The sequence below is a fragment of the Uranotaenia lowii genome, chromosome 3, assembly GCF_029784155.1.
Source record: "Uranotaenia lowii strain MFRU-FL chromosome 3, ASM2978415v1, whole genome shotgun sequence".
Taxonomy (NCBI): Eukaryota; Metazoa; Arthropoda; class Insecta; order Diptera; family Culicidae; genus Uranotaenia; species Uranotaenia lowii.
In genome coordinates this window covers 44451554-44478688 of record NC_073693.1, presented here as the reverse complement: position 1 = coordinate 44478688, position 27135 = coordinate 44451554, and the positions used below count along the sequence as shown (strand labels likewise).

Below are 27135 nucleotides of genomic sequence, written 5' to 3'. Positions count from 1 at the left end.
TTTCCAATGACATTCGAAAAGATCTCATATCGACGGTCATCAAAAAAAATGTTTAAAGACTGGAGAAAATTTTATTCAGTTTGGCAATAACAGTGGTTCGGCAGGCTTGTAATTGGTCACCATCGTTTGAATTTTTCCGGAGACCATCACCACACATCGTTCGTGACAATCGTGGAGAGCGCAATCGTTTGAGCGGAGAGCAAAAAAATGTCAAACGAAATTTTGATCTTTTTTGTGGTTAGTCGTTTGACTGTCATCCCTCTTGCGTAGATAATCGAGATAATCATTCCACATTGCTCGACCAACACATCCAAACATCACCCGGCGCTGCAGAGTGACGCATTTTTTTTTTTTCAACAGGAGGGAGTGAATAGAAAAGATTGCATATGCTTATTGAGTCTGTAAATTCTGCTGCGTGAAAGAGATAGGCGATGTCGTAAACTGTCGGGAATGATGGTCGTTTGACCATCAAATTATCCCTCTCGTGTACCAAGACACGAAATTTCATTCGACAATCACACAAAGAAGAATGAATGTCGTTTCGTTTGATGGTAGTCGACTGTTCGGCAAGTTTTCGGTCGCATTCGTTTGATGGCACGAACAATGATACTGATAAAAGCAGGCTGTGCGACTGTCAGAGAAAATGTCGATGGTTTACAAGTCTGGTTCGGGGACATCTGGCCCTGGCCACGGTCAATTTGGCCAGCTCTTTAAACTTTAAAATCAAAATGATCAGATTTTAACTTGAAACACGTATAGAAGACTCTTCCCGAGCAGACTTTTATGGCAAAATTATACCTAGTTATGCTAGGGTTGCCATCCGTCCCGCAAAAGCGGGACATGTCCCGCTTTTTTGTTGAATGTCCCGCCGTCCCGCTTTTTCCTCAAAATCTCCCGCTTTTGTCAAGGAAAACTTTCGAAAAACTCACGAACTAACACTGTAAAAAAACAAACTTTTTCTTCCTTATGATTAGGTTTTTTTTCTCAAAATAAGCAACACAACACAAAAAAAATCAAATAGGAAATGTTCTCAAAATAAGCATAAATTTTTCAGAGTTTACATAAGGCAATACTAAAAAGTTACTTTTTGCTACTTCGAAATTTTCACGCAAAAAAATGAACATTTCTGTTGTTTTGAAAACAAAATATTTTTTTAAATGGATCGTAAACCCTTCGGAATGTTTATACAGTTTCTTCAGCAAAGTTTAAAGATAAGAATAAGAACTACTACCACCACTAAAATTTAGAATAAACTTCTTTTAAAAAAACAATTTCATCAGGGGTCTTAAAATTACAAAACATCTTTAAATTTATATGTTTTCGGTAGTGAACCCGTATATAAGAGAAGTGACATCTGAATCACGAAATTCCAACCGAGCAAAAGAACTGTCAAAATCGATTCCAATCGATCCGAGCATTTTGTCGCAGTGCTTTTACCTTTCTTATTAAAAACTCAACCAAGGAAGGTATTGTGATTGTTGTTATAGTTCAAACAGATAACTTTTTTAGCTGGTCATATGAATTTATGATAAGGTGCTATTTTTTTCAATGCTTTGGTGAAAACTAACTGATTATTAACGAAATTCAAGTCATTCATACCGTTTATCGCGATCCTTCGGGCATCGAGTTCAATGTTGTTTTGTTGGATTGAAGAAGCGTTCACTTTAGAGCTTGAACATTGAGCCCGAAAACAGTGCTGGGGATTTTTTTGTCCAAGATTTCGGCGATGTTGCCACATATTTTATTTTAAGAGGGATCAGATGTCGCTTCTCTTATATGAAGGTTCACTAGCTTTCGGTCATTTGGTAAGAATGTTTGAACCAACAGATGAATTGCATATGACATTGTTTGTTCAAACAATTGTGTACTTTATCTAGATTCACATGTTAACTAAAGACACGAATACAAAATTTTTAAATTCTTTACAAATACGGCCTTTCCAATAATATTCTAATTTGAAAATATCTAGAAAAGGCTGTCTTTTTTGTCATTCAATAAAATTAAAAAATTTTCATGAAATTTTTCTAGATCTGTTTGTTTTTCAAAAAGTTGTTCTCTAACCTTATCTCCATCTTATTCGAAGAAAATATGACAAAAAAATGAACTTTTCACGATATATGTATGTACTTACTCTAAAAAATAATTTTTTTTCTATGAAAATAAATTATTTATGGAAACTTTTACCAACATTATTCTCGTCCGATGATTCGTGAGTTTTTCTATGAATATTTTTTTAGTTTCTAGTTTCTGTTTGTAGATTATCTGTTGTTTTATTTATTGTTTATACTTTTGCAAGTCCTGCTAATCATTTATACAGTTTCACAAGTGAACGAAAAATGTTTAAAAAAATACCAATAGCTAATTAAAAAAAATTAAGTAACAAAATTACTTTAAAAAATGGATAATTTTGATAATTGTTTGATTTGAGTCGCTGCATGAAATTATGTGTATCTGTTTGCTCATTTATCGTTTTACTTCTGCACTCGTTTGTGAATCTGTAATGATTAACATTATAAAAATCTTACCGGCTTTCAAACGTAAAACGTAGTGTATGAAAATAATTTTGATGTTTGAAAATTAAAAAAAAATCTGCATTTGAATAATAATGAAAAATCAATAATTAAAAGTATCATTTAAATAACTCTTTTTAAATTCACAAATTTGACCAAAACACGAACATTTGAACATCAAAGAAATATTTTTATTATCGGAAGTTTATGGAAAAAATGTCGGCACTTTATATTTCAGTTATTGAATGAGCTAGAATTGAATCTTGACTGGGACCAGGTGAAGACGCTGGCTCCGGATCGTCAACAGTGGAGGTCTTTTACCACGGCCCTATGCACCGGAGGATCGGCGCGGGATCATTAAGTAAGTAAGTAAGTAATGAGCTAGATCCAGTTTTTTAATATTTTCATCTCTTGATGTGTAATGTGTAATGTGTTAGAATAAGCGCCTTAACACGTTTTGATTTTTTTTTTTTAATTTATTGTTCATTGGATTGTTGACGTCCATCATCACGCAACGATCTTTCCTCGGATAGTTTGGTAGAAATGAAAACTCGTGACGATCGAATAGCGCGAAATTTGAAAAGCGAATTAAGTCGTATGGGTTGTGTACAGTACGTATGTCCACCTTGTAAAGCGTCAAAACTAACATATCCGAAACCATTCATGCGTTTTTTTTCTTTGGTCGGTAAAAGACCAAAACACCCGACCTTTTTGGCACAGATGAATCTATCACAGGAAGGAAGATGATACCAAGCACAAACTGTAGACTGCATTCGTTGTCACGTGCATAGGGTAAAGGAACAGATTCCATCATCCAAAGGCAAAATTTAAAAATGATGAATAAGGATGTATTATCAACAAAACATTTCTAATTAGAAATTCTTAGGAAAACTTTAAAATAATTATAAAACGATTAAAATAATTTTCTTGAAATTGAATAAAAACATTTCAAACAAGAGTTCCTTACTTCAACTAAAACTAGATTAGAAGTATAGATATTTGTGAAAAATATTCACATTGTAAGAGGCAGACCAGTCCGATCCGAAAACATTCACATGTACCCGCCGTTCTTTTTCTGCATCATGTCCAAGAGCATTCATAGAAACGAACTACCAGTCGCGAGACATCAATTCCGATGAATATACGTGATCGGCTAATTGAAATAGAAACACCTCTCATGCAGTAGCAACAAAAAAAGAAGGTGTCTGTCCACGTTCATTCAGCAGCTCAACCTCAGCTCAAAAGAGACCATGTGCCAATTTTTGTTTTTGATTGCCTTTTTTTGTTGTTGCTTCATTTGCTTCCTTTTGATGGTCGAAAACCTTGCTCGTAACCCGTTTTTTCACGAGGTGACACATCAGTATGAGCTTAGAAACAAAGTTGAAAATAAACACCTGAATGAATATGTGTGAAACTTTTAAGAATTTTGAGGATATTAAGGGGGGAGTAGGGTCTAACGGTTAAAAAAACACAATTTTTACTTTTTTTAGAGTTTTTAGAGTCGTTCAAACAAATGTATTCATTTTTTTTGCATTATACAAAGCATTGTTAAAAGAACATTTAGTAATTTTTTCGTAGAAAAATATTGAAAAATGAGCCGGTCGAGAATGCCTTTTAGAAAACAGGATTTGCGGTGGACACTGTATCTCAGCACAGAATAATCTGAAGTCAAAAAATCAGAGCAAAATATTTTTAATAGATGTTTTTCTGGACCCCAACGATTTTATTGAACTTAAAAAAAAATTATGGAATTTTTGTGGCTGTTTGAAGTAAAAACTACGATTTTTCACGAAGAAATCCGCCATTTTTTATCTGTAAAATCTCCCCAAAGAAAAAAAAAATAAAATCGTTGGGGTTTGGTATTTTATATGTAGAAAATATGTTCCAAATTTGAAAAGAATCGGTGAAGTAGTTTTCAAATGACGATGTCCACTGACTTTAAAAATGTGCTTTCGAGAAAAACGCGTTTGAAGTTTCTGCTCTAGAATTCTTGCAGTGTTAGATAAGAGGAGATAAAGGCCTATAATTTCTACAGTTTTGCTTCGATTGACTTGAAAATTTGACACAACATTCTTGAAATGTTTTACAATAAGAAAATAAAAAATTAAAAAAAAACGATTTTTTGAAAGTGTTTTATATAAATTGACAGATGTTATTAAATTAACAGAAACTACACAATTGACAAAATTGTCAAAACATACCAAATTTACAAAATACTAAAAATGGACGAAATCAAGTAAAATAACAAAATTTTCAAAAATGACAAATTTGACAAAAATGACAACAGAAAAAATTACGAAACCGTAAAAAATGACAAAATTAACATAATGGACCGATAAACAAAAATGACAAAAAAGATAACATTTGCAAATTTGACAAAATTGATAACATTGAAAAAATTGACAAATTTTACAAAAATAACAAAATTTACAAACTGGGCCAATTTGACAAAAACTACAAAATTTATAAAAATTGTCGAAAATTGAAAAAAAAATACAAAATTGGCCGAAATGACCGAAATTACTTTTGTCATTTGTGTTAATTTTATCTATTTTGTCATTTTTGAGAATTTTAGCATTTTCAATGTTATCATTTTTTCAAATTTGGTCAATTCAGACAGTGTCTTCTTTTTTGTAAATTTCGTCAATTTTGTCATTGATGTTTATGATCGGTTAATTTCAACCAAAAATCGCGGAATTTACAAAAGTGATAAAATTTAAATAAAAATATAAAATTGACAAAATTTTCAAAAATAGCTTAATTGACAAAAATGCAAAAAACGACAAAATTGAAATTAGTGACAAAATTTTCAAAATTTAAAGCCAAAACAACCCCTGATTGGCTATTTGGCCCATACGAATCATTTTTTTAAATATGCCAACTAATCGAAAATGAAAACTCTTATAAAAGCTGTTAATTTCAAATTTCGATTCGTAATTTATTTAATAGCTATCATCAACTAAAATTTTCTAGTTAAGAAAAAATCAAAGGTAGGTATTAGAATATTTTTTTATTTCATCGTTGAGACCTTGGAATGTGTTTCATCTAAAGCAGGATAAATATTTTCATTATAACAATCGGAAACATTAAGATTTGAGGCTAAGAATAAAAAAATCAAAGAAAATCAAAAGAAGTAAATTTAAATTCAATGGAGATACGGAGTTCAAGATAGTAATCCAACCTTGAAATCAGATTTTATTCAGAACCACAACTCAGTGTCTCAAATCAATATTTGAGAAACAAATTATAAATGCCATTCATATACAAACTTGAGATACAAATTTGCATTCACAGTCTAAGAAGGAATTGATAAATTTTTAATTCAAAATATAAATTTTCTTTCAATTTCATATTAATAAACACATGTAATGTCTTTATGTAATGTGTTGAAATTTAAAAAATGTGATGAGGTTTTTTGATTCCACATCTAACATTGGAAACAGAAATACTTGTCAAATAATTATTCTAAATGTGACAAAAATAAACTTAAAAACTTAAAAAGTTCAAAACGCATAAGGCCATCAGATTCTTATTTTGTCACCACCCCCCCCCACCCTCCGATTTTTCATATATTCCAGAAGGGCGAAATAAAGAAAGTTTAAAGTATTTTCTCGAAAAATTTGATAAATTCCTCGAAAATAAAGGTTTGAAAACCGGACGAAAGCCGAACTGCAGACGGTGGGAATTGTATCACCTCTTGTATTTGAGATATTTTAAAATTTTCGATCGAAAATAACTCGAATTATCGATTTTGTGCAATTTAGATTGTATGCAAGTTTGTGCATGCAACCTTTTGTCCAATTGTTTCCAATTTATTAAAAATTTGTATTATTTTTTATTCCCACCCCTACCGCACCTACCCCCCACCCCCCCCCCCCCTTACCGCACCTACCCCCCCCCCCCCCCCTCGTGATATTCCAACTCCAAGTGACAAAAGCAGGATTTAAAATTTGATCCGGCATAATCAGAAATAATTTGAAAAAAAAAATTAGGTGAGTTTAGAATTTTCAACAAAGATCTCGAGTTCCAAAAATTTAAAACACCGTGAAACTTAGAAAAACAGCACAAGGCTTGAAAATGTCAATAAATTGAATCTCTTTTTGTATTAAAAAAAAACAATTTGATAATTATTATTCGGCACGTGATATGCTGAATTGAGGGTATTTATTTCAGTAAAAAAAATTAATATAAAAACACTTCAGAATTAATAGTAGAAAACTTCAGTTGGAAAAATTTCAATCTAAACTTAGATAGAAATTAGAATGAAAATTTAATAAAGAATCTCAGTATGGGCGATTGGACCAATTTAAGCAACTAAAAAATGATTATTAAAATTGATTTTCGCAACTAACAATAAATTTGCATTATTCATACTAAAACTTATGCTTATAAAGTGAGTATTCTAGATTGACCGTTTTTTTCTATGTTTTTCTTCAAGTTCCTCATTTTTTTTTAAATTTGAATAATTCCCGACATTTGCTCTGATATTGTCCGGATAAAATTCATTTTTTTTTTTTGTAAAATCTTTTAATCAATTACGGCAAACATAAATTAAAAATTCCTCACAAATGTCGGTAAAGCTTAAATTAAGGTATAACAGTAAGGTTTCTTTACACTGATATACGTACCTACCGCGTAAAAAACAGTGTTAATTCCCGAAAAGCGTGTTAAAAAGACCATTCAAATTCTGCAGCTTTGAAACTTGAAACAATAAGACATGTAACTTGACATTTAAGACCTGAGACCTGAGTCCTGAGACCTGAGACTTGAGACTCGAGATCTGAGACTTGAGACTTTAGGCTTGAAACATGAGATCTGAGATCTGAGACCTGACAATTGAGACATGAGACCTGAGAACTGATACCTGAGACGTGGGACTTGATACCTTAGACCTGAGACCTGAGACTTGAGACTCAAGACACCTGAGACCTGAGACCTGAAACATGAGGCATGAAACATTAGATATAAGACATGAGACATGAGACCTGAGACCTGAGATCTGAGACCTGATACCTGAGACATGAGACCTGAGACATGCGACCAGGGACCTGAGACATGAGACTTTAGGCACGAGACCTGAGACATGAGACATGTCTCATATAGCATGTCTCATGTATCATGTCTCATGAATCATATCTAATGTTTCATGTCTTATATAGTCTTATATTTCTTGTCCCAGATCTCAAGTCTAAAGTCTTATGTCTCAGGTCTCATGTTTCATAGCTCTTGTCTCATACCTTAGGTCTTATGTCTTATGTCTCATATCTCTTGTCTCAGTTCTCATGTCCAGGTCTCAGGTTTCAGGTGTTTTTCAGGCCTCAAGTCTCATGTCTCGTGTCTCAGATCTCATGTTTCATGTCTCAGGTCTTAAGTCTTAGGTCTTAGGTCTAGGGTCTCAGGTGTCAGGTCTCATGTATCACGTTCTTAGTCTCAGAGCTAAGATTTCCCGCTATCAAACATTTCTATGTGTTTCCCGTTCTTTATTTTCTGAAAAAAACCATGTTGAGATCCGTGAAAAAAAAACCTGTAATTCCCGAAAACAGTGTAAAAAAAGCCGTATAAAAGACCGCGTAAAAAGCCTTGGTGTAGGACATTGCAATGGTGCAAGACATTCGAACTTAATTTAAATGGGAGAGGTTTTTCTTTGTTTCACCTATTTTCTGCTGCAAGTCTTCATTCAGAAACTGATAATTAGGTGACAACTGTAATTTGTATAAATCTCGATTAAGCTAAGAACTAAGAATAATTCCAGATGCCGTAAATTCCTTTATGAGATTAATAAATAAGAAAACGTGATGTTTTTTTTTTTGGGATAGACATTCGAGATTTTTCAGATCGCGCATATACGGGTTTCAAAGCAAAGTGAACACGTAAAGCAAAGTGTAGTCTGGCTGGTTGATATTATTGTAAAAACAAGTCTTTATTTTCCTGGATTTATACACAGGAAAAAAATAAAGGAAACTCAAGTTGGGCTAAATTTTTTGAGCTAGCTTTATCTAAATTGGTTTTCTATTTGGAAGGTTGGAAAACTATTTTAACGTTTCTGACGTATTTCGATAAAAAATTAAATGTGTAATATTATTCCTTATTTTATTTTCGATTTTTTTTTAACAATCACAGTACTTTGCATAGATTTTTTCGGATTTCGTTAAAAAAAAATTTTATATCATATAACATTTACCAAATTTTGAAAAAAAGTTGTCCTGATTTGCTCAGCCTTCATAAATGCTGGAAAAATTCTACATTTCTCACTCTAGGGAGCCCCTGAGCTTATATTCGAGGGAAACTATTCGAGATATTATTGCAAGGGGGCCCCTTACCTGTTATATTTTACGTTTCAATTCCAATTTTCTAGTTTCTATTTCCTTTTCTAGATTTCTAGTACTTGGTATGATTAAACAGGGTTGCTAGAGAACCGGAAAAACCGGGAAAAACTTTGGAATTTCAGCGCGTCACCGGGAAACTGGGAGAATACCGGGAATTTTGGCACCTCACCGGAAAATTGTCATGTTTGAATTTTTTTCATGGAATTTCAAAAATATTTTCAATTTTTTTTCTTAATTTAAGAGTAGTTTTTGACAGTCTCGATATAGATTTATCTCATAAACCGGGAATTTTCGTTCATTATTAAACAAACGAAGTTTAAATCGCTTTTTTAACTAATTGCGGTGCAATATGAGATATCTCATTTTTTCGCTCTTCGCAAGTGTGCTATACTTAGCATAAGTCAAATGTTATAAATTTATATTTCAACTATTACCGACAAAACTAAACACAAAACTTATTACTGGAAAAATTAGAGTAAAAAAGACTGAACTTTTTTCCTCGCTAAAAGAGGTTTCAAACTTTATCAGGTTATTTTTTATAGAGAGTCATAAACATACAAATTCATTAAAGTCATCTATAAATGCAACTTTTCAATGTGTATTTGATCTGATTTATAAGAAACTAGCTGACCCGGTAAACTTCGTTTTACCCGTTCCTTAATAAATCGTTGGCAAATGTTTACAGTTCTTTAACTACTTCGTGCTCGTGAATCAGTTTTCGTGAAAATCGTCTTCAAGTTGTTCCAGTTTTGTCCCGTTTCTAGTTAATTTTGTATAGGAGCCCTTCTTCCATAAAAAGTGAGATTCTCGAACTATTATACAAACCATCTCTGGCCCGAAAAACCCTCGGATACCAAATTTCACTTAATTCCGACCGACCATTCATACGTGATCGTGTTACAAAGAAAACGCCTCCATTTTTATATATAAGACAGTTAATGCATCAGTTTTAAGTTTTCTCGAGTGATTTTCAATTTGAAACTATGGATATTTCATCTTTCGTAACCCAATATAACTTTGGTACCAAAACTTCCATACAAAAGCGATACTTTCTCTTATTTTCTTGGTCTAGTCAGGAAAATAACTCTAGTTTATAGAGGTTTTACACTCTCAGTTAAAGAGATTTTGAACTTTGGAAAGCTTGGGACTTGGTGTTTTCTCTCACTTATAGAGGTTTCTCGCTTATTCAAGTTCGACTGTACCAGTTGTACTTCAGAAGCCAAATAATTCAGTGTTCGATAAACATATTTCATCAAATTATTTTGTGAAAAAGCAAACAATTTGGCAGCATGAGACGTTTGTAAGCAAAGTTACACCTCTTTTGCACCAGAAAAAGATCTTGGTTACTCAATGTTGTTGTTGTGTATTTCGTTTGGATTGGCCTGAGGCTGATGTCATGCTGAAACAACTAGCAACGCAACGTTCCAATAAGATTGCGTTGCATTGCATTGGTATGTCATGCTGGCGCGACCTGTCACTTTGAAATTCCCTACAAATCATCACTTCTCTACATCTGATAATGCTTTGGATCGTCTCCTTTCTTTCCGGAGCCATCAAAAACTCATCAAATCACGACCCGGATTGCAAGAATGCCGAAATTTGAACCGACAAAATTCCTTGTTTTTTTGCCGGAACTAAGAATTCATGAAAATTTTCTCGTCGATTAAGAAAGTTTTTAGTTTATTATCACAAGTTCGGACAGATCTTCGTACTATTGTGCTTAAAACCCGGAATCACTGCTTCAAATCGAGAAAAAACAATGTTCCTATTGGATTTCCTACTAGTCGCGCTACTAAACACATTGGCATCAGATTGGTCGCGCTACACAAAGCGACCAGTATGACAGGTCTGCGCGATTTCCATGGAGATCAAATGAGAGCTGGTTAGTCGTGTGAACGTTGCGTTGTAGGTCGCGTTGCTAGTTGCTTCAGCATGACATCAGCCTGAGAACGAAGCATTATATCGCAAGTGTTAAGTTTATAATTCTTCTTGCGTTAAAGTTTCCTACGCTGGAATATACAAATGTATTATGTAAAAATTAATAAAATTAAAAATAAAAATCAAAAACAAGCTTCTGTCGAAATCGAAGGTCTTTACCATGATACAAAGAATATCTTATATACAAACGATTAAAGTTCAGTTCTGTATTATACACGATTTTCTATATTTTCGCGAATCTTAGTTGACTATGACTACTACAAGAGTTATTCATAGTTTTGTATTTAAAAAAGAACAATCTTTTCTTAAACATGTCTTTGGATTTGTAAAAAATAATATAACTGCATTTAGGAAATAACTAAATATTTGATTATTTTAAGTTTTGTAAGACTAATTCAATATACGTATATATTTCTCTATACAATCTTATAGATCTTATATTTTTTTCTAGAATTATATGAAAATTCTTCAAAATTTCACAGTGGCACATTATAGTTTCAAGATCAATTTAACCGGACTTACTTTTGCAAAATTGTTGAAATTGATGAACAAAACAACAAATAAATGCAAATTTCGTTAAATCCGTTGGAAAAAATCATGAAAATCTGTTTTTTGATACGAAAAGACTACGTGGTAAAAGAAGCCGAAATATTTGTCAAGATTTCTAACTGGTTAACAAGTTTTGGGATACAATTGTTACACCCAAAATTCAGCCTCTGTGCCAATGGCGTGTAGTCAATTACATAGCATCATTGGTACAAGAAGATAACGCGACCGGTGCTGATTCGATTTGCTCCCACCGGCATTAACCTCCCAAGTCAACCGAATTGCGTATGTCTGAAAGAAACAAAATAAAAACGATTTCACGTCCCTCCCTATCGCATCATAAGACGAAGAAGGATGGAAACAAATACCGGCCAACACCAGGCAGCCAGCGAACCGAGCACTGTGCGTGTGAATGTAGCAAAAGCAACAACAAAAACATCCTTCTAATTCAATCCCTTCAGTCCACCGGCAAACAACCACGGCCAAGCTGTGCGTGTGTATGCAGTAAAAGCAACAAAAAAAACATTGCTTCAATTCAATCAACCGGCAAACAACCACGGCTAAGCTGTGCGTTTGTATGTAGCAAAAGCAACAACAAAAAACATTCCTTCAATTTACCGGCAAAGCTGCCCGGCTTTAGCAGCTGTGTATATGTAGCGTGTGTATGTAATAGCAGGCAGTAAGCAAAGCACAGTTCTCATTCAATGGGTTTTCCTTTGCCTTCACTCCCGTTCCCTTTCCCGTTACCATCACAAGACAAAGGACTACCTTGAAAGGCGGCCAAACGCCGGGAAGCCATCGTCGTACGTTTTATTTGTGATTGTTCGGCGGCAGAAAGCCTATGACAAATATCCCTCGTTCTGTATGAAGCTCAAATAGTACACTGGTTAGGATGTCGGACTGGCTAGACGATCTAGTTGGTGATTCGAGTTCGACTCTTCCTACGGGCATTGTATTTTATATTTTTATTTTCTTGTTTCTGGGATGAATTATCCAATAGGAAGGAAATCCCATAAAATGTTTTTCTTGTTTCACTTCAATGTAGTGGTCATGCATAATTTTAGTTGGGAGCCGAGTCCTAATGCCAGTTACGGTTTTTCAAACATATCATCTTCGGCACAGTGCACATTTCAGCGCATTATCGGCACAGAGATTTGCTCAATAGGCATTGGATTTTTGCAACCTCTTCTATGGGTGTAGAAACTTGAGGCCCTTTACATTAATTTTTTTTTAATTCACCATGATTATATACCAAAAAACGAATATAATAAATACTATGAGAATCATCATTTATAACCGGGAGAAAACTGGGAAAAACTTTGGAATTTCAAAACGCAAAATCGCTTGCAACCCTGGATTAAAGTAATGTAAATTTTGTACTCGAGGGGCTTCCCAAAGTCGGGGGGCTCGAAGCTATCGCCCCCCATTGCCTCCTCCCCATAATATGGCCTTGGAAAAAGGCAAAGATTAACACTAGGATTTAGAGAAATATGGTCTTATCTTTAGGATAAATTATGAATTTCAATAAGATTTTTTTTTGGAAAAAAAGGCTGAAAATTGTGCTTGTTCAGAAAATCCAAAACACAGCATCAGTCCCCAACTCCTTTGGAGTCAACCTCGCGATATACTGACTTTTCAACAGCTGCTGTTGCTCTGATCTAAAAACCGGACTCCAGGGTTTGACTGTGGAGGTGATCTGAAAGGGCAAGGTGTTGTATGTGGGAAAGGAAAGGACACACCAACCGCAAATGACCCCGTTAGAGATCCTTCCATCATTATCGAATCCAACCGATTTCTTCTCCTCAGCAACTCGACAAAAATGAAAAAACAAGTTTCCAATTCAATTTTTTTTCCCTCTTTTCTTTCTCTAATCCCAACAGAGTGTCGTGAGCTTAAATCAGCATCAGTAGGTTATAGGCAGCAGAGTTAAAAACATTGCAACAGACTACAGCGACGACGACGAAGACGATCCATGGAGAAGAAGATTCAACAGCAACAGCACACTTAGCAGAAACACAAACACAATTGGGCAGCAAACAGGGCAAGCAAAATCAAGTGAGAAGCAATCGTTCGTGTGGGGGGAAGGGTATCAAATCAGGAGTGAGTGTGTGTGAGTTTTTTTTTGTGTAAACCGGAAGGAGCAAGTGGAGAAAAAAGGGGGCCAGAGAGCGCCGCCCAGCCGGGAAAATTGGAAGAGTGAAAGGAAGCAAATAAGTAAAAAAAAAATCGGTGCACAACATGATCAGATGATTTGCCATATTTCGCCAAACACGCTCTGTGGATGCTGTCGATTATTATTGGCACTGGAAGAAGCATCAGCAAGAAGACACTACGGCGATCAATCGATCGTTTTGAGCTGTTGAGGTTGTGACGATGAGATGATCGTGAGATGGCCCAGTTGCCTTTATTATTGATTGTGATCATGATGCTGATGATGATGTTGATTGGTGTGTATTGGTGAATGCCAGCTGTGTATCAGAGAAAATAGGTAAACCAACAGAGAAGAAAAAAAAATCCACAAGAAGAATCAGCTGAAGTGAAGTGTGCAGCAAGCAGCAACGATGATGATGACGAAAACGATCCGACAACTGCAAATGTTCGGCTCAGTGAAATCGGTAACGGTGAGATGAAGAGTTAAGAAGATCATTGTGGAAAAAAAAGAGTTAAGCCTACATGGACTTTGCCGGCCTCTATCTGTTGTTGTGGCCCTCCGACGACTTGAAAGCTTCTTTCGACACCCACCCACCCCCGCAAGTGTTAGTTCGAGTTCCAAAGAGTTCGAAAAGAGGTTCAACTTTAGTTAGTGTTGAGTTTTTTTATTCGGTACGGAAGAGCTAAAACAGAAGCACAAACAAAAGAAAGCAAACCCCCAAGAAGATATAAATAACCATAACAAGGAGAAAAAAAAGAAACCAGCAACAACATCACCGCAAAGAGTGGCCGCCAAACTGGCGAAGGCGAAGGTGCAAGGCAAGGATCGGAGGAATCGGCGGAGGAGTTGCTGGAGTAGTAAGAAGTGGTGGTGGTGGCCAAAGAAGGTCATAAATTGCCCCATCGGATCGGAACAGTATCGTCATCATCGCCGCCGCGTTGGAGGATTTCTTGCAAGGGAACGCAAACGTGTGCACCGATCGGTGGAGAAACTCAGGTACGATATGTATTTGGTTTGGTTTGGTGTTTGACCTCCTTCACTCTTTTTTCCGAGCAATTGTGGCAAAGCAGCAAATGTTTGGTTTTCATTAAAATATTACAAATCACCTTTCTAAAGGAAAACAATTCTGAACTCTGATACTGGATTCTAAATTGGGGATTCTGAACCCCGAGTTCTAAATTCTGAACCCCGAGTTCTGAATTCCGAACCTGAATTTTGAATATGATATCTGAATCATGAACTCTGAATCCCGAATTCTGAATCCGAATTTGGAATCTGAATTCTGATTCACGAATTCTGACTTCCAAATTAAGTATCCAGCATTCGGGATCCCGAATTCTGAATCTGAGTTCTGAGTAAGAATTCTACTGATATTGAATTTTATATGTCAATTTTTTAATTATTAATTCTGAATCTGAAACATGATTCCGAATCTTAAGTTTTAGTTATGAATTTTTGTTTCAAGCTTCTTTTGCGAGTCAGATTTTATGTACAAAACTGCGTTTGATACATCATTTTATTTTCTTAACTTAATCCCGCAATTCTCGTAAATCTCGAAATTTCAGTCCTCTTAATTGCGAATGTAAATAAGCTATCTGAAACTTGGACATGGTGGTCCCTTTTGATTGATGAGTGCACGACTTATGCCAAAAAAAGCTGTATAGGAGAAAATTATGAACTTTAGGTTCCCCATCGATGCAATTAGCGGGTGCTTGAAAATTATGTAAGTTTTATCATCTGAGATATTCAAAGTGGCCCACGTTACCCCACTCTCCCCTACAAAATAAACACGTATAAAAGTTTAGTGCTTTAATTTTCATTGAAATCACATTCTGTCGGTCAAATGCGACTAGACACAAAACACACGATGTTTTATTTGTGTCCAGTAAAAGTTCTTACGTGAGTACATATCATTTAAAATGAGCGTTGAATTTCTTTGGCTCTGAGTTTTAGCTTCCTTGTCCTTTTCCTTGTCGATTGGTTGCGGTTCGTTCAGCCTTTTCCCAGATTATTTACAAATGTAACATTTTTGAGAACATATACCGGTCAAATCGTTAATTAATTTTGTATCTTTTCGCCCTACATTTCAGGTAATTCCTTACCAGCAATTAACAGTTAAAAAGAAACACTTCCATTTCGCCTGATCGAATATATCTCTAAAATCAAACTCGCCAAAAATGACATACAAAATAGTTCGTCGGCTTTTGCGCTTTCTTTTACTATTATCTGCACAAAAGTAGAAATTTTTTAATATCTTTTAAAGCCGGAAAAATATGAGGTGTTAGAAAATGGTTTGATGGAAAAACTTGAAAATGAAACATGATGAAAATTGAAAATCTCGAGTTAAACAAAAAACGCATCTTCAGTTATTTCTGTATATAATATTTACTTGAATTACTTGAATTTAAATTTTTTTTACACTATAATGCTCCTAGCTTCAAAAGACGAAAAGATACCCATGCACAGTCTGCAAGAAAAAGATGCGTTTTGTTGTGTTGATAAATTAATTAGTACACGTCAAACTTGTGGAGCTGCTGTAAAAAAAGTTATAAGTGAAAACCCGTTTTTGTTTTTTTTTGTTTGATTCGACAATCACCGAAAAATATCAACTTAAAAAGATAACTAAAACCGTTTTTAGACACGCCCTACTTTATATATACACATTTCTATATACTATCTATTAACCGAAAGAAATCAGTATCACGAATTTCCACGATATTGACACGTTCTAATAATTTGCCTTTTAAAAAGGAAGCGCTTGTTATATGATGTAACTTTGTAGAACAACTTGTGTTGTCTAAAACGAACCGATTTTGCGTTATTAATTTTGTCTCACTAAATGTTTGATCTGAACCACTGTGCAATCTTAGAAACATATCTTGTACCCAAATATTTTCCCATGCCAAATTTTATTCCATTCTCTTGATTATTGATTATTGATTAGATCCTAGGCTTCAGCCCTTTATCTTATTCTATATTATACATGACACTTAATAACTACAGTAATTGTTAATTTGTAAAAGAGCACTGCACAATTCTACTTTTGATTTATTCTCTGGACATGCTTAGTTGAATAACATCGACGTTTGTGTTGTAAAATGGCATCATTCGGTACATTGGTTCGTTTCTGGCGTAATTCTGGATGCGATTAGCTAGTTGAAACGGCCTTACGCTTCGTAAACTGCTGCGGCCTTCGTACGAAGATATACAAGATAATAAATACGGCGAGTAATATCCTCCACAGATTAAGTCCTTTAGAAACAGTGCATCGATCGATTTTCTTCGGGTTTCCAGCGTGTCCAAACCTTCCAGCATGCACAAGACTCGATACTCCGGCATTTTTGCTTGCCACCCTAGGTTTCTCAAAGCGTATTTCAAGAACTTTTTCTGAACTCTCTCTAGTCTGTTGTTGTGTATGTTGTAGTACGGTCGCCACACAATGCCGGCATATTCAATGACGGTCCTAACTAAACCTGTGTAGATAGAAACAATCGTGTTTAAGGTTCAAGCTAGGCCAATAAAATTGTATTAGTCCCCGTTCCTATAAACTTACTGGAAAAAGAGTGATGTCTCTTATTCTAATAGAACCATTTCTCGTGCTCTAATCCTTTTCCATTCGAAATTTGGTATGGGAGCCTCCTTTCTCCCTTCCTATATCCCCAATGATAGAATGGAGGGGTTTTAAGAAATCATATAACCCAGGGATGAGCAACCAGCGGCCCTTGAGACATGTTTTTGCGGCCCGCGAAGCTTATCTCAAATTATATTTATATTATTTATTTTTTTTTTCTACGAAAGATTGTTTATTATCATTAAATAGTAGTCCCAACAGAACCAAAAATAATGTATTATACTTGATCAAATATGCACGTCACTTATTTACAGTTGCATTAGCCCGCGCCCCCTAATCATTCAGATTGTTCACTTTTTTGTAGGGTTTCTCGACAAAAACATTATCTGTAGTTTTGTGATTCAACCCAAAAAGTTTGTAACGACTACTCACAAAAACAGCATTTTTGGTGCCTATGTTTCAAAAACTGATTTTGTTAAATTTTGGCGGCCTGAATTCAAAACATTTCGAAGATTTTGTAAATCGCTTCTGGTTTCAGTGATATGGCGTGTTGAAATGTTAAAATTGATCAGTTTTTGGTGAAATCGATCTTTTATAACTGATAAACCAATAAACCTTCATAAGGGGCCGTTCACTAATTACGTAAGCACGATTTTGGAAATTTTCAACCCTCCCTCCCCCCCTGGTAAGACAAAGTAAGATTTTTCCAAACCCCCCCTTCCCCCCCCCCCCTAGTAAGATCTTACGGTTTTCATTATTTGAGAAATTGAAGCGTTTTTTTCAAAAACTACTTGAAAATATTAAAAATGTGACATCCATGCTTCAAAGCAAAGCTCTTTTGAAGTAAAACTTAATAACAACATTTGGAAAACATAATTTGCACAAAACAACAGATCAAACGTCATAAACGATTATAGAAAACATTATTTAAGACATAGCATATTCGGGGTAACAATAATCTTCAATAAATTTTCACAATCGAATAAACAATATAAAATCTGAATTCCGAATAAAAATAGAGTAAAAGATCAGGTTAGTACAAGGTACCATAAAAATTGTTATGTTTTTTACTAGAATTTTACTAGAGTTGGTGCAAAAATGTTTAACGACAATTACGTTGTCAACTAGCCTTAAAGCTCAGACTCATTTCAGCGGTAAGCGATAAAGTTTGAGGATTTTTTTTTGTAAATCGTTTTTAAACTTAAGAGTTAGTAGTGTCTATCACTAAAACAGATGTCTAGAAATTCATTATCTAAAGCGCCTCATATTGATTTTTTAAAGATTTTTTCTTGATGAAGCCATTTTCTAAATATCACGGATTCAATTCGTGGTGTTGTTTCTATAAATTTCTAAATTAAAAAGATTGTTGTGATGGAAGCGAAAAGCGACAATTTTTTAATAATGTGATTAAGTTTATTTGGTGGCATGTTGGTTTAAAATGATTCTCCATTAATTTTATAGAACCAGCTATTTTTTTTAATTAATTCAAAAACATTGAAAGATGAAAAACATAAAATATAACCAACAAATAGGTAGTAAGAAATAAACCTGTATAATATGGTTTTGTATGGCTGTGACGAATTATATCAACGGAACATTTCTTACGTAAGATTTTCGGAAACCCCCCCTACCCCCCTAGTAAGAGATCGTAAGCAAATGTGAAACCCCCCCTCCCCCTCTATGGGCTTACGTAATTAGTGAACGGCCCCTAATAACCAAAGCTGATATTGGATCAATTTATTTCCTTCATTCAAACAAGGTCTCAGATATTGCCAAAGGTTTCAAAAGGTTTCAAAGAGAGATAAAAGGTTTCTATAAAGGTTTCACCAATTTATAGAAATTCTTCTGACCTCATTTCAGAAAGTTATTGAAAATTGGATATTAAAGATTTTAACTCATTCAACAACTTTGTTGAAGACTGCGAAATGATTTGACTTACGATTCTAAAAATATTAAAGATTCTATTTACTGTATTTTTTTGTAAATTACGTCAAAACTCCCGTTTTTGCAGGTTTTGGAAAAAATAACAAAAAGAAAACTTCCTTAACTTTATTTTTCAGAATTCAAAATTTCTCGCGATCTTTGAGAAGGTTGATCATTGAGTCGATAAGTATTTGTTATTTACAGTTTTGTCAAATAAGTACACAAATTGAATTACTTATTTTTTACCACTTTTTAAAAGTTATTTCGAAATTTAGAACTGAAAAAAAAACTCATTGAATATTTGGATTCAGCGCCCCCGAATAAGTCTAAATCAATTCTGAGATTCTTTGCACCTCGAAAAAACTGGATTTCGTTATTCTGCTCGTTGTGGTGCTATTTTAAGAAACTTCATTGGCAAATCATGCCAAAAATCGATTGATTGAGACATTTTACTTGAAAATTAGCAATCCACATTACTAAAAATTTCTAGAATCAAAAATTTAAACTCCAACATTGACAAACAAATCTGAATAAAAATCTGTGTAATTATGATTTTTTTCATAATTTTCAAACCTTACTCAATATCTCAATGCAATGAAATTTATATAAATGGTAAATGGTAAAAATTTGTCTTTATAAAAAAAAAACGTAGAGCTTTGCAAACTATTTTTACCTAAATTTTGTTTTTAATGCGGCCCGCCGAAACAATTTCAAATCAAAAGTGGCCCGTTGCTTCAAAAGGTTGCTCACCCCTGATATAACCAATTCTCGTACCATTTGCTCTCCCATGAAAAATTTCGCTCCAATTGCTTGATTAACTCTCAAGTTATGCAAAAAATTGTAAAGGAGCCCCTTCCCTATATCCCCACTGGAAGGAGGGAGTGGTACCAAATATTTAAAACCTTTTTGTTCTCAAATACCATTCCATGCCAAATTTCTGTCCATTTGCTCGATTTGTTCTTCAGTTTCTCCCTCTCTCCTATTTCTCCATTGGAAGGTTCTCAAATACTTATAGAAACAGTTCTCATTCCCAAATACCCTCTCATGCCAAGTTTGGTTCCATTTGTTTCATTAGTTTTCCGGTTATGTAAACAGTTGTTTGGGAGCCACCCAAATTTTTTCATCAAAATTGACCAAAAATCATTCGAATCACGAACTAGATTGGTTTCTTAGATCTTGAAGTTTGGGTTTTCTCGAAAATTCAACCAAAAACATCCCTCAATATTTTAAAGCAATGTCGATATAAATTGTTGTTTATTATCAGTTATTATTTTAAGAAGTTAAAGGAATTACTCCAAAAACACAGTTTAATCACGGTTTCTCAAATATTCTACTGATTACTGAACAAATCATAGAATCTATTTGCTTGTCAAAATTCATGAACACCTATATGGAAACTTGAAAAAATAACACTAGTTTACAGTATTTTTGAACTAAGTAAGCTGAAGATCACTTTCAGTGTTAAATCGGGCGCTGAATCCGAAAATGAAATTTAAAAAAATCTCAGTAGAACAATTTTTGAGCTATGCTTCAAATTTAAAATTTTGGAAAAATAAAAAAAAAGTACTTACGTAATTTGTAGTACGTAATTTGAAATCTCTTTTCTGCATATTGTAGGTGAGTGAATTTGCTACCGATCATCTGAACTTCAGTTTTGCGTTTGATCATCAATATTCTTGATATTAGTGAATTAATTACCGAAAAAGAATAAAAAAAGCATTTTTTGGGAGCAAATTTTTGTTATATTGAAAGTTTTAGACTCAATTGTAACATTTGTAAAATCTTATTTTCATGGACCTCAAATTTCAATTTGAAGCAAAGATTTCAAGTGGTTGTGTATCAAAATCAGTTGAAAATTGAAGAAGTTCTGGTTATTTTACTAAAAGAATAATGTTTGCATTTTTAAATTATTATACGAACCACAGTGTACTAATCTTAATATAAGAAGGATTAAACATGATCAATCTCACTCGCTCCAAGCTAAAATTGATCATAAGGTTACCAGAAGCTCACATGCCGAATTTCAATAGGATCTGACCATGGGAAGGGTTGGCTTGAGTCTCAAGCGTGAATGGCTTGAGTCTTAACCCTTCATTTCATGATTTTTTATTTTTATTTAAAAAAATTCTCAATAGTGCGCAATGATGAGTACATGAAGGGAAAAATAATGAAAAAATATAATTTTCACACATTTCGAGTATTTAGCCAAAATATTAATTGTTGCAAATTTGCAACAACATGAAATGGTTATACCTTTTTGTTCCTCACACAAGACAGCTAGAAATAAATGCTTACTCTTAGTTTATCTTGCACTAACCATAGTTTTAGCTCAAAAACTTCGTAAACCTAGTGTCTGGACACAATTTAGCTTTATCCACCATGGGTGCACGGATTCACCGCAGTTCCTACCTAAGTATGTGCTTACATGCATTATTGAGATTAATTAGATCGCAAATCTCCAGTTCTTTTTCAGTAACTTCATTTTTTGTGAAAGATTTTATGTGGTTTTATGATCTTCGTGTTCATGGTTCCTAAGCGCAATATACAACAATCTAAAAAAAAGTTCATTCTCGGCTGACAACAACGAGTTCTAAAACCATTATAACAGAAAAAGTGATTGTTGTACATGGTATACTTATTTGCAAAGAACCAAGTAACTTGAAAATCAGGGAATACAAATTCTTGAAGAAACAATTTGCATTGTTTATTGAAACACCAATAATTATTTAAAAAAAACAAAAAAAAAATAATATTTTCAATATTTCTTAATAAAGGATACCGATGGATAAAATATCTTCAAAATGCACTCATATAACTTTTGTTGATTTTTTTTAATCATAGGTTAATTTATTAAGGCAATTTACTTATAAACTTCATTTTGCCGAGTGGATCACTATTTAATCCATGTTAGTAGAGGAAGGAGCCGTAATAATTGGGATGCTCAACTGTTAGCTTTGATTCTAATTTGGAAGAGGGAAGGGGAACGTTTAGAGTTCAATATCGAAAACGATTTTTCGATGGTATATATTCAGAAGAGTTAACGGAATTATAAGTAGGACTAAAATGAAACTGCTATTTCACCATCATGCACCGTTTCCTTACTACATTCGTTCTGAAAACATTAATACTGTAAACATTAATACTGTTTAAATGATAAAAAGTAATTGAAGCACATTATGGAACTCATGTTACAAACTAGGGTACTACATTGTATAATGCTGAGAAAATATAATGCATTTGCATTTATAAATTCAATATACTAGTATGGTAAAAAGTATGTTAATAATTAATTTACTGAAAATGCGAAAATATTTATTTCGAACCCAGAAAATCTTTCCCGGGGATCACAATATAATATTTAAAATCATAGAAACACAGCGCTCGTTGTATAGGAAAAATAATAGATTCAAACTGTTACTACAAATACTTCAACTACTCAAAAGTCACAAATTTGTACTAAATGTGACCCTTTGAAAATATATTTTCAAATTTAATAATCTGAGAATACATTTGAAAACATACTTAGGCAGAAACTGCGGTGAATCCGTGCACCCATGGTAGATAACCAACACACAACATACTTACATATGTGACCCTTACAATTTTTCAACTTTTATGCAGGATTTCTTAAGAGGTTTCGTAGTTAATGCCATTTTTTTTTACTTTACGATACGAATGGTTGATGATCTAGTCAAAAGGATTTTTTACTGTTTTTCCCATATTTCTACAGTTGGTAGCCATTTTGTTCAGTCAGAGGATAATGGATCTGCATTATTTTTTAAAATGTCTGGATATCATGATAATATAACATTAAAAATAATAATACTTTCATCAGGAAACATATACACTGTTTAAACGATGAAACATTAGAAAGCACACTAAAGGTGCTACCATTGCATGATGTTGCAAATTTGCAACAATTAATAAAAGACCATTACATCAGACAAAAAATCAAAAAAATCTTCAAATTGTATTCAATTGTGTTAATTGCATTACTGAAAATGCGAAAATATTTTTTTCAGACAAAATTTTTTTTCGCAGTGTGAATTGGACCAGGTCCAAACTCTGAAAAATAAGCCTTTTTAAATATTTCATATTTTTCAGATTCAAGTGTGTCTAGCTTCTATATGTATCCTCAGAAAGTCATTTTTTTTAGTTCAACGTTATATTGAAGTTAGAAATATTATTGCCATGAAGAAAAAAGTTGACTATTTGGTTTTCTGCACAAGTTACAACAGCTTTAATTAATTGTTGCAAATTTGTCACTTTATGAAACGAAGGGTTAAGATATTTTGCTCGAGATGAATAAAAAATACTGGTTTTTAATTAATAATGTTTCCTCGAAGAGATTCCATTAACTTAACACTAAGCATACATCTTTCGAGAATATGATGGCAAGTATCTTAAAAATGCTAAAAACACCAATCCACAGAAAGTGTACTATGTATGCCGTGACCGGGATTCGATCTCATGGCCGTCGGTTTAGAAAACTTGAACGCAATCCTCTAGGCCAGGGGCAACATTGGACTTTAATCAAAAAACTTATTAAAGTTCAAAGATTGTATTTTGGCCGCAAATTGTCGTCTAATGCGCAATGCGTAAAATGTACTAAATATCTGTAAACTTTTGAACTTTATAAGAATCAGTTAAAGCGTAGGTAATAAAAATTAGATCTCTACACTAGTCAAAAGTGTATCCTTCCTTATCATCATCCCTTCATCCAAACCTCTAACCAAAAATTGTTTTGCTGAGGTAACCTCAGTTCTGAAACACACAATTATTCTTTCATGTCCTTTTTTTCAATCCTATCAATTGACTTCTAGGACGTGGCCGGCTCCGTTATTGATGTTTAAAGAGAGAACGTCATTTTTGGGCATTGTGAATGCGTTGTCAATCCCAGGCACAATTCTTTTGACCTCTGAACAAAATTGATGGCCTCGATTAATCATGGAGTAGCCACCATTGGCGATGTAGAACATGTTTTTCTGAGCCACGCCTGCGATCGTAGAATTTGAATGAATGAGAAAAGGCAAGCTTCCAGAAAATTGTGTTTTTTAACTTTTGGGATAGAGTATTTCAGATTCAACGATTAAGGGTGGATGTTAGTAGTCAATCAAGCTAAGCTGAATTGCACTTTGAAATATCTTGATATCCTTAATATCAAAGCTTTGAACGGTGAAAAAAATCAAGTTTAGTCTATTTTTTAAGGTCGCTGTATGAAACAAAACAAATTTAACACTTATTCTTTATTCAAAGATATAAAAACTAAGTCACGAAGTGCTCCAATTATAGAGGGTTGATAAAAGAAATTGTTCCTTTGATTTTTTTGTGTGTGCTTACTTTATCTTTGCATTAAAGCTATTTAAAATGCCTAGGGCTGGGTTTATTGGGTAGTTCCATTTGTTTATCAGTGAATCACCCAACCAATTATAGAACCACGAACTTCAATACGAGCTCGAAGCTATAAATTAGACGCTCACGATAGTATCAACCCGATATTCAGTTAATTCGCAAGAAATATTGTCACAACATCAGCACCCAAAGCCCCGTACGGATGTCCATCATCATCATTGACATGGCATCGTCATCAACCTCAACAATAACAACTGACTGACTGACTGACTGACTGGAATCGTGATCGTGTGGATCCACAAAACCATGACCGTGATTGTCGCCGCCCCCACGTGATTCATTCGATATGATAATTACGAGCTTGCTATGCTAATCCATAACGGGATTCATCGGACGACCATAGTCATCATCATCAACATCATCATCATCGGGGCAAGAACTGGCTTTTGTTTTATCCTGACAAAAGTCGCAGCAGTTAGAAATCCAATTAGATTTCATTTTGCCAATCCTGACCGAAATCAACTAGGCCTCGTATTTGTAGAGAAAAAAACAATAACAGATAAATCTCGCCCCACTCACTCACTAAATGGTCGAGATTTCACCGCCCTCAATTGGAGGTTATTATTCTTCGTTTCAATGACCAATAAAAACAAGCAGCCAGAATCATGAATCGAATTGCACTATTTTGGTTACACAAAGTTATGGGTGAAGGGGCAAAAAATGAATAAAAAAACAAACATTATTCCGCCAATGAAGAGAAATGGCCAAGTGTTGAGTATAAACGCAGAAAAAAATTGAAAAGAAAAACAAATCGAACGGCAACAAAAATAAAATAAAAAGAAGTGCACCCGAGTCCAAAACGAAACGAAACGGCCGATGCCGAACCGATTCAATCCTCCTATTCGAAAAACCAAACACCAAAAGTGAAAATCAACAAGGCGGTCGTCGGCCAGGCCGATGGAAAAAAAATGAATCGTGAAATAAAATAAAAGAAGGACACTACTGGCGGCCCCCCGAGAGTTTTGTCGAGCTCAGCTGATGTGAAACGGATTGAATCGAAGCTCCGAAACACCGTTCGTTCGTTGTTGAGTGATTATAAAACATTGGATGGATGGAGCGAGCGGTTTGTTCCGGCCGATCAACGACGATCCGAGGTCCGAGAAAAAATAGAGGCCAACACAACTATAGATACTACTCCTGCCTGGACGGACCGCCCGCCCGCTCAGTTTGCTTCTGTTGGTCGAGAAAAAGTAGTTGTTTTCATCGGAGCTACGATTTATCGTTCTGCTTTTGGTAGTAAACCTGTTCCGAACACACTTATAAAAGGATCTTCCTTGTTAATTTACGGACGATCGTAAATGTTGGATGTTTGACCTGTAGCTTTTGATTCGGCACAAAAATTTTAAATAATAATTAACAGAACAGAGCAGAAAGATTACGTTCAAAGCCGTTCAATCATTTTTACGGTCGCCATAGAAAGATAAAAGTCGTACTTATCTATTCATTTTTTAATTTTTTTCGCGATTGTAATCTTTCTTTCGTTACAATTGCTCCATCATGAGACTCATCAAAGCATATACATGTTTTAAATAACTAAATGGTTATGTCAAAACATTGCCATCCTTCCTCCACGGCCGTGAGTGACTCTCATAGAATTTAAGAAATAAAAGATCAACTTGTTTTTAAGCAAGATTAAGCGTCTCAAGACGTCTATCACTTTTATCCTCGGATATGGAACCTTTATGTATTTTCGTTTTGTGTTGCAAAAACTTTTTAAGAGATTTGGGAAATTCCATTAAATCTTGAAAAAACTTTCAAAACTCTGAGAAACTGATCTTTTTATCGATCGTGATTGTGATATTGGTCCTTTTGTTGTGTCCTGATCTGAACCCAGATCCGGATCTTAATCCTAATCCTGATTCGGGACCTTTATACGGTGACTTTGTTGCCCGAAAAAGTATCACACAAAATGGTAGCAGGAAGGAGTGACAAAAATTTCAATTGGCGAGGAATTTCCTCGCTTGACGGTGAGGGAAAATGGTCGACTTTCCAAGCCTTGTCCTGATTCTGATCTAGATTGGACTTGGAACCTGTTCCTGATCCAAATCCAGATCTAAATCCTGTTTTTGAACCTGATTCATATTTACATTCTGATCTTGTTCCTGACCTTAAATCTGATCATAACGTTACGGATGTATTTCTGCTGAATTCATGTATCATCTGTGGATCGTTCAGGTCCTGCACTGCGTAAAGCTGGAACAATTATCTTTTTTGAGGAGTTGAATAGATGTCCAGATCTAACCCGCAATGCAGCACACATTATTCTGTTCTGAAAAGTACGGCTGCTCTTTCACTGCAGTGGCCGCTTGCAACTTTAATAATTTTATGTAGTTTGATTTTTTTGGTGCCTCATACATTTGTTTTTTTTTTTTAAATAAATCCATACAAAACCGATTTCAAGAGTCCCTTAAAAAGAATGTCTACTAAAGTGAAACATTTTCGTCACGCTAAACTTGCTTACGAATTGCAATTTGTACCTTTTATGATGCAAAAAACATTACCTCACTGTGAAAAAGGCTCTACAGTAGTGTCATAGTATACTGAACTCGACCAACGGAAGCCAATTTGTTTTCAAAACTTGATGTGGTCTGTCAACCTGAATGTATTGGGAAACAGCCATATTGAAAATGCTAGCAAAACCCTTCGAATGCTTTTAACAATCCAAGAACATTCACCCAATATCTGTCTCTGAGTCATTCTTTCAATTCTCTTCATGTTCAGTTATGGACTTTCCGCCCTGTATGTCATGAGGCATGA

The 27135-nt window shown here is 34.4% G+C and overlaps 1 protein-coding gene across 3 annotated transcripts in view; it reads left to right on the top strand.

The window, feature by feature from the left end:
- The window catches only part of LOC129758790 (PAN2-PAN3 deadenylation complex subunit PAN3), a 114890-nt gene that overhangs the window by 28884 nt on the left and 58871 nt on the right, over nucleotides 1–27135 (top strand). For all 3 annotated transcript variants that reach the window (XM_055756408.1, XM_055756409.1, XM_055756407.1), the window contains exon 2: nucleotides 13201–14468. The gene's annotated coding sequence lies outside the window, so the exon portion shown is untranslated. The remainder of the gene's footprint in view (nucleotides 1–13200; nucleotides 14469–27135) is intronic.